Genomic DNA, 9,176 nt, shown 5'->3' on the forward strand with positions numbered 1-9,176 from the left:
AGTTTGAATTCATCCTTCTTAAACATGGGAGACCAGAACTGCACACAGTATTCCAGATGAGGTCTTACCAGTGCCTTGTATAACAGTGCTAACACCTCCTTATCTCTATTGGAAATACCTCATCTGATGCATCCCAAGACCGCATTTGCTTTTTTCATGGCCATATCACATTGGCGACTCATAGTCATCCTGCGATCAACCAATACTCCGAGGTCCTTCTCCTCCTCTGTTACTTCCAACTGATGCCTCCCCAGCTTTTAACAATAGTTCTCATTATTAATCCCTAAATGCATGACCTTGCACTTTTCACTATTAAATTTAATCCTGTTACTATTACTCCAGTTTACAAGGTCATCCAGATCTTCCTGTATGATATCCCGGTTCTTCTCTGTATTGGCAATAGCTCCCAACTTCGTGTCATCCGCAAACTTTATTCGCACATTCCCACTTTTTGTGCCAAGGTCAGTAATAAAAAGATTAAATAAGATTGGTCCCAAAACCAAACCTTGAGGAACTCCACTAGTAACCTCCCTCCAGCCTGACAGTTCACCTTTCAGTACAACCCATTGTAGTCGCTCCATTAACCAGTTCCTTATCCACCTTTCAATTTTCATATTGATCCCAATCTTTTCCAATTTAACTAATAATTCCCCATGTGGAACCATACCAAATGCCTTACTGAAATCGAAGTATATTAGATCCACTGCGTTTCCTTTGTCTAAAAAATCTGTTACCTTCTCAAAGAAGGAGATCAGGTTGGTTTGGCATGATCTACCTTTTGTAAAACCATATTGTATTTTGTCCCAATTACCATTGACTTCAATGTCCTTAACTACTTTCTCCTTCAAAAATTTTTCCAAGACCTTACATACTACAGACATCAAACTAACAGGGCTGTATTTATCCAGATCACCTTTTTTCCCCTTGTCTTAAAAATAGGAACTATGTTAGCAATTCTCCAGTCAGACGGTACAACCCCTGAGTTTACAGATTCATTAAAAATTCTCACTAATGGGCTTTCAATTTCATGTGCCAGTTCATTTCATATTCTTGGATGAAGATTATCTGGGCCCCCCAATTTAGTCTCATTAAGCTGTTCGAGTTTGGCTTCTACCTCGGATGTGGTAATATCTACCTCCATATCCTCATTCCCATTTGTCATCCTGCCATTATCCCTAAGCTCCTCATTAGCCTCATTAAAGACTGAGGCTAAGTATTTGTTTAGATATTGGGTCATGCCTAGATTATCCTTAACCTCCACTCCATCCTCAGTGTTTAGCGGTCCCACTTCTTCTTTCTTTGTTTTTTTTCTTATTTATATAGCTATAGAACCTTTTGCTATTGGTTTTAATTCCCTTTGCAAGGTCCAAATCTACATGACTTTTGGCCTTTCTCACTTTATCCCTACATATTCTGACCTCAATAAGGTAGCTTTTCTTACTGATCGCTCTGATCTTCCATTCCTTGTAGACTTTCTGCTTTTTCTTAATCATCTCCCTGAGATGCTTGCTCATCCAGCTTGGTCTAAAACTCCTGCCTATGAATTTTTTCCCCTTTCTTGGGATGCAAGCTTCTGATAGCTTCTGCAACTTTGACTTGAAGTAATTCCAGACCTCCTCCTCATTTAGATCCACAAGTTCTTCAGTCCAATCCACTTCCCTAACTAATTTCCTTAATTTTTAAAGTTAGCCCCTTTGAAATCAAAAACCCTAGTCACAGATCTATTTTTGTTTATTTTCCATTTAGTTTAAACTGAATTAGCGCAATGGTTGTCCCCTACAACCATTTCTTCTATGAGGGCCTAACTACTCACCAAAACCAAATCTAAAATGGCATCCCCTCTTGTTGGTTCAGCAACTAGTTGGTGAAGGAATCCATCAGCTATCGCATCTAGGAAAATCTGAGTCCTATTATTATTACTAGCACTTGTCCTCCAGTCTATATCTGGGAAGTTAAAGTCTCCCATGATCACACAATTCCCATTAGTATTTAATTCATTGAAAACATTAAAAAAGTCTCTATCCATATCCAAATCAAATCCCGGCGGTCTATAGCACACCCCAAGCACTATCTCAGGGGAGGCTCTAGTAACTTTCTTCCCCAATGTGATTTTTGCGCAGACAGACTCTGTCTTATCCATTCCATCCCTTCTTGTTTCCTTACAGTCTACCTCATCATTGATATACAATGCTACTCCACCACCTTTGCCTTTATTTCTGTCTTTCCTAAACAGCTCATACCCTTCAATACCTGTACTCCAGTCATGACTGCTATTCCACCATGTTTCTATTATCCCTATAATATCCGGTTTCACTTCCTGCACCAGTAGCTCTAGTTCCTCCATTTTGTTACCTAGGCTTCTCACACTGGTGTACAAACATCTTAATTCTTGCTGTTTGGCTTCGCTCATGTTGTTTACCTGACTAGGCTCAGACATTCTACCTCCAGGATCTACAGGACCCTTCCTCCATATGTCCATTCTCCTACCCATGGCTGTATCCTTTCTTACTTTGTTTTCTTCCCTCTCAGTGTTAAAATCCAGCATGGAGGTTACCTGGACATCTCCCAACCATCTCCCCCAAATTCCTAGTTTAAAGCTCTCTTAATCAGTTGTGCCAGCCTCCATCCTAGAAGTCTATTTCCTTCCTTACTCAGGTGAAGTCCATCCCAAGAGAACAGTCCTCTGTCCATGAATGCTTCCCAGTGGCCATACATCCCAAAGTCCTCCTTATAGCACCACTGCCTGAGCCATCTGTTGATCATCATAATCTTCTCATGCCTTTGTTGCTCTTCTCTAGGAACAGGGAGAATCCTACTGAAGATCACCTGAGCCTCAATTTCTTTAAGCGTTCCAGCAAGAATCTAGCCATATCATTTGTTCCCACATGAAGGACAATCAGCAGATTCTTTCCCACTCCCGTTAGGATCCTCTTCAGCCTCAGGTCCACATCCCGTATCTTAGCACCCGGCAGACAGCACACCCTTCTGTTCTCCGGATCAGCTCTAGTTACAGGCCTGTCTATTCTTCTCAGTAAGGAGTCCCCAAACACATAGACCTGCCTTTTCCTAGTGACAGTGAGATTCTCCAGTCTATCCCCTGTTCCCTCTGGCTGCAAATCCTCTCGATTCCTATTCACCCTTGCAATCCTCTGCAGGCCATCCCGTATCCTCCTGGGGCTCATGTTTGGTGTCATCTCTATTGACTCGTCCCTTCTCCTTATAGAGCTAGCTGCTCTTCTCTTCTTCCTTGCCCTCTCACCTTCAGTGACCACCTGCTGTGCCCCTTCTTCATTTTCCAACTCTGCAAACCTGTTCCTGAGCTCTATTGCTCCTTCACTAGCCCGTCTTTTCCTCTGCCTGGTTCTCTTAGTCACATGCTTCCACCATTCACTTTCCTCACCCAGCAGTCTCCCCTCAGAGTTCTTTGGCCCTGCTTCCATCTGCAAGTCTGACCTTTTCCCTTCAGACTCCTCATGTCTTTGCTCCATCATCTGCTCAAACCCCCTTCTAAACTCAACCAGAGTTTCCACCTGCATCTCCAATCGTCGGATCTTTTCTTCCATCAGCTCTATCAGGCGGCACTTCATGCAAATGAAACTCTTTTCAGGTACCCCCTCCAGGATCATGTACATGCCCCAGCTTCCACATCCAGTCATCTTCATTGTGTCTTCCACTGCTTGGGTCACTACCACTGCAGCCTCTGTATCTGTCATAGTACATTGACCAAACTGGACAGTCTCTACGCAAATGAATAAATAGACACAAATCCAGATGCCAAGAATTATAACATTCAAAAACCAGTTGGAGAACACTTCAACCTCCCTGATCACTCAATTACAGACCTAAAAGTCTGATTTTCTAAGCAAGTTTTTAAATGTGGCGAAAGTTGGGGGTACACAAAATAAATCAGACTCCTGAAAGAGATACAATAGTGTGGAAAGGTTGAGAACCACTGTTGTGAACAGTTTGCACCAACAAAAAAAATGATTGCACTGGTCGCTGCTGATATGTATGACCTGCAGCAGAAGCATTGTACTTCTGATGAAAACTGTGAGGATGAAATGTTGCCATTTACAGACTAACAGTAACAAATGAATTCAACAAAAAATATGGAAATTGACTACCATCATCAAATGCAATTAGAAATAAATATATAATAATTCAAAAAAAATATTTTTTTAAAATCAGTTCTGTACTAGGTATTCTAATGAAAGCCTACATTTGTTATTTGATGTATAGATCAGTGTGTTAATAAAAAAAAACTTTATTTTAATAAATGGAATGGGATACTTTTGAGCAAGTAGCCAATAAATATATTTGGCTATTTTGGGGCTACTTTAAGTGACTTTGGGGTATTAATGTAGTAGAAATTTGGCAACCCAACGTTGCATTAGCATTGAAAAAATGTCAAAAGAATTAAAGATAGTTACATCTATGAACTTGTGAATATTTAGCACTCTTTGCAGTGACATGGGAAGTAAACATTCAACATTATTTCTACACACAGAAGTCCACTGGTTATCCTACGGAAAGATATTGACCCATTTTTTCAAAATTCATTTGGCGATATTGTTGCTTCCATGGATTATCCTTCTGAACTTCTAACTGTCTTAAAAATGAAAATTGGTTATAACAAACTGGCATACTTAGTGGACATATTTTCTCAGTTAAATTACCTGAATTTAGGTCTCCGGGTAATATCAGTGACCATGTTTGATGATCATAATAGGAAAGCTTCACTTGTGGTGTCAGTGTGTGAAAATGACGATTTCGATTGTTTGCCTTTATTAGATTGATTTTTATGTAAAAATGATTTGACTCTCAGTGAAAGTGTAACACATAAGATTCTTCAGCATGGTCTCCTCTGATGTCTAGTGATTTCAGGAACAGACCATATTTGCCTAAACACATCTATTCTTCCTAGGTGCACAGCATGATGGAGCTGCTTTGCCAAAGTGATCAATTTTAGCTGGTGTTGGGTCACAAATCATTTTAATATTGAGTGCAGAAGTAATGAAATGTTGTTATTCTTACTGTATGAGTAAAGGGCAGCAGAACTGTACTTAGCCTGCCCTGATTGAGAGGGTCACCCTAAAGTGTACTGCATTTACTAAGCAGGGGTACAGATGCTAAATCCCAGTGAAGGGAAGAGAGGGTGGGAACAGGTGTTCTTATTTGGTGATGTAGGTACTGCTTAAGGAGTCCTAGATACCATTTGACCTTTCCCTATCCAGTGTTTAAAGACAGTGCTGATTGGATGCAATTGAGAGTCTTTGTTTTGTTCAGTATTTGTTAAAGCTAAAGTCACTGATAACCAGATGCTGAACCTCTGAACTGGTGTGGGACTGTGTTGCAATAAATGAAATTGCACTGCCTGCACTAGCAGGAGGCTACTACTGAAAGCTGGATTAAGTGGTAGAAGCTCAGAATGTGATATCACAGCAGAGACACAGCAGTAGCAGAGGGGAGCAGTAGTAGGATGGTGGCCAGCAGCAGCAGTGGCTGGGGGTGGCAGAAGAGCGAATTGTGGCAGCAGTGGGCAGCAACAGCAGAGTGAACTGCAACAACTGCCAGTTGCAGTGGTGGCTGTAGCAGCTGAGGCACTGCTTGATGCCTGTCCCTCCCACCCACCCAGTCGAAGTGGGAGGTGAACTCACCTGAATGCACCTCTGAACTCTGGTTGCTGACCAAGGACAGCAACTGTGGGGGAGGGGGAGGGGGGAAGAAGGGAGTGACATGTCTGTCAGACTGAGGCAAAGGACAAGGTGAGAAACTGAGGCAAAGGACACTGCCCAGTATACTCTGGAGTGGGTGTTGTCATATGGTCATATGCTTTCAAATCATGGTTGTGGTGTTTTCCCAAATTAATGCTGGGTACAATTCACTTTTTATTGAAAGAGCAACAGAAACTAACAATGATTGGATAAAGGGGCTGTTGGAGATAAACATGGAGCTAACAAAACACTTACCAATCATCATTCTGAACATTCTGACTGTTGGAGCAGGCACTGTGTATTGCTGTCTGCCTAGAACATTGTGGATGCTATTGTAATATGACTAAATCATAGGGGCATGATGGAATCCATGTAATTGTGGCATGGTAACCTCCATGTGACTATGACCATCTTTTGTTCTGGGGGGTCCTGGACCATGACTTGGGCTCCTAGGCACTACAGCAACATAAATAATGAAATGATAATACTAGTAACAATTGCTACCTAAGCTCCATTATCCTGCACAGGAATATGTTTTAAGGCCCTTGATGTATTCCCTGGTAGCGACAGGAAGTGAGGTCTGGGAAGAGCTGAGGGGCCACATCCTGGTTAGAATTGTCTCAGTATGGTCTGCTGCTGAGTCTATACATAAACAACATAACAGGATGGTTTGGACCTTGCCATTTGAGCTCTAAACACCAGATGTCACTGTTGTTGCACATTCCTATACGACAGTTTCACTAACTTAATCCTACCACATGACTAGGGCCCTTCATTTTCAGTTTTTATTTTAATTTTTCCCAGGAATTTATCAGTGTTTATTACCACAACAACAAAAACAGGTGAAAATCGGTGGGAAAACTATTCATAATTTTTCTGGGTAAATATCAGGGTTTATTTTGGTGGACGGAAGGACAGGGGAAGAGTATTCAGTAGATTAATGCTTTGATGAACGGAATTCAATGTGGTTTGCTGCAGAAGTAAAACAGAATTTAAAACACAATGCCACATCTGAATTTTTAGAAACCAATATATCTGTAATCCCCAAATAAAACTTTTCATTTGAATAAACAGTTTACTTGTAGACTTAGAACTATTAGCCTATAAATATTTGCATTTAACAGCTGGGCCACACCATTTGCAGCGCATACCCTCAACTTCATCCTTTTCTCCTGTTTTTGTTTGTTTAAAGCTTTTGAATATGTCTTTGTGTTTTGAAACATATTCTGCTACTGATTTTTGTTTTCTTCCCATTTTAGTGTGTCAGATCTTTAAACCATTATCTACTAAAAGCCTGAACTGTGTACGTGATGGGCGTGAGAGTCATCATTACATTCAGATGTGCACACACTTCAGAGCTTGCATGCATGCCTGTTTGTTTATTGTGTGTATCTTCTAAACTAATACATAGCCTTACTTCAGCAGGCAGCTTTGCATATACACAGACTAATGTATTTTCATAATACATATATCTCATGCAATATATTATATTTTTCTAATAAAACAAATTATTTTTATATATTTGAATGATACAAAAGTATGATGAAAATCAGAAAAAAAATATTTTGTAACACACGATTTTTTTGGTAAAAATCAGTTTAAACTGAAAACGAAGAGGCTTACACATGACAAACGGGCCTTGTTGGGAGTGGTCAGTTATTTTGGGGAGTTAAAAGAATCCTGTGGGTTCCCCATGAGATCCCATTGTTAAATTGCCTGACAATATTTATATATGCCATTTTTCTTGTTGCAAGTCCAGACTAGCTGTTTTATGGAGCCTGCATTTAATACTACTGCTTAAGACTTGGCTTGGTGTATTCTGGGGCTATCTGAGACCTAGAAAGGGGTTTATTGACAAAGGGTAGAGATTGTTCCTGCTATTGGGAATTATCCAAGCCCTTTGGAGGGTCCCCAATCCCTGGCATGGGTGACGTACCTACACAATCTTGGATCATGTGTACGTATGTATATATGCAACTTGCTAGCAACAGGCTGGGACAACCTCACAGTGCTAAATTTATCCACATGCTGTTGCTCAGGGGCCACTGGGCTGCACCTTGTACCCAAATGGGTTAGGCAGAATCCCAGTTAGCATTGACCAGGCCTTGTGCTTCTCTTTGGGGGTAGAGAAGCACTTTTTCCAGACATCTGGAGTTTCACCGATTCCTGTTCAGCCCAGCGTACAAGGCAGTAGAATTCATGTCTCTTGTTACAGTGGGAAGAAAACTCTCCACACACACATATTAGCTCAGCTGCCTGTAGCCAGGCACACTGGAGTAAACTAAAAGTAGCCTGGACCAAACCAAATACTAGCACACGTAATGTAGGATTGTTCTCTACATTTATAGGGAGATGAAGTGGACAATCCAGGAACATAGGAATTGTTATCCTGGATCACACCAGTCATTTATCTAGTCCAGTATCACATCACCAGCAGTGGCCAATATCAGATGCTTCATAGGGAAGTGCAAGAAATTCTGCAGTGGCAGTTATGGGAAAACCTGCATCCAGGAAATGATACATTTGAAACCACAAATAGAGGTTGGACTATGGCCTGAAAATATATATATTTAGCTCTGGATATTCTTGTTATTCACAATAATGTCTAATCCTTACATTGTATGCTTTTGTGGTTATTAAAAACATTGAAACCCAAGCTTTGACTAGTTACATTTTTATACATTGCAAAGCAGTGAGACATGCACTGCAATCCTGATGTGGAACTCCCCTTTGAAGAATGTTGTAGCAGACAGACTTTCGAGGAAAGCTTCTGAACAAACAACAACAACAACAAAAAAGAGATTTAAGAACAAGCCCAATATGAAACCTTCCAAACTTTACCATCCTACTTATGCCCGCTTCACTTTATTTTTGTTCATATTCAAGCCAGGCCAAAATACGTATTCCTAAAAAAGTCCTGAGTTGCTAATCTGCTAAGATTTCTGCTTAAAAGAACTAATTTTGTAGTGTGAAAATCCAGTTTCAGAAAAATTCTTCCCCTGAAAAGTAATTTTCTCTATTCCTTCCCACGTCCTTGTGATGTTGAATATACACAACAAATATACGTAAGTTGCAATGCAGTTTTAGAATGTTATTTCTATTCCAATAAAGCCTAGAGGCCATGCTCATATTAATAGACAATTCTGAAAAAAATGTTATTTAAGTAATCTTGTTATATACATTACTAAAATACAAAGTTTTAAAACTATTCTTCATAGTCTCTGTAGCTTATATAGGTCTGTATTTCAGTGTTTGTGTACTGAATTAGCACTATGATACAAGAAGTCACAGTGTAGTTTGACATTTCATTGTCATATGTTTGAAATTTATCTTCATACACTCTGTCATTTAAAGATATTCTGAAGAATCTTCAGAGTTGGCAGTTTGGGTGTGTTTCTGGGGACTTACGAGACTGTGGTCTGAATTCGAATCCTAACTGTGCCACAAACTATTTGTGTGGCT

The 9,176-nt window shown here is 40.2% G+C and overlaps 1 long non-coding RNA gene across 1 annotated transcript in view; it reads left to right on the forward strand.

Annotated features, from left to right (window-relative positions):
• LOC120406957 overlaps positions 1–8,261 on the forward strand; it is a 68,841-nt gene extending 60,580 nt beyond the window's left edge. The window contains exon 3 of the long non-coding RNA XR_005599702.1: positions 8,063–8,261. This is a non-coding gene — a long non-coding RNA (uncharacterized LOC120406957). The remainder of the gene's footprint in view (positions 1–8,062) is intronic.
• The last annotated feature ends 915 nt before the right edge of the window (positions 8,262–9,176 follow it).

Source organism: Mauremys reevesii, linkage group 5, assembly GCF_016161935.1.
Source record: "Mauremys reevesii isolate NIE-2019 linkage group 5, ASM1616193v1, whole genome shotgun sequence".
NCBI lineage: Eukaryota > Metazoa > Chordata > Testudines > Geoemydidae > Mauremys > Mauremys reevesii.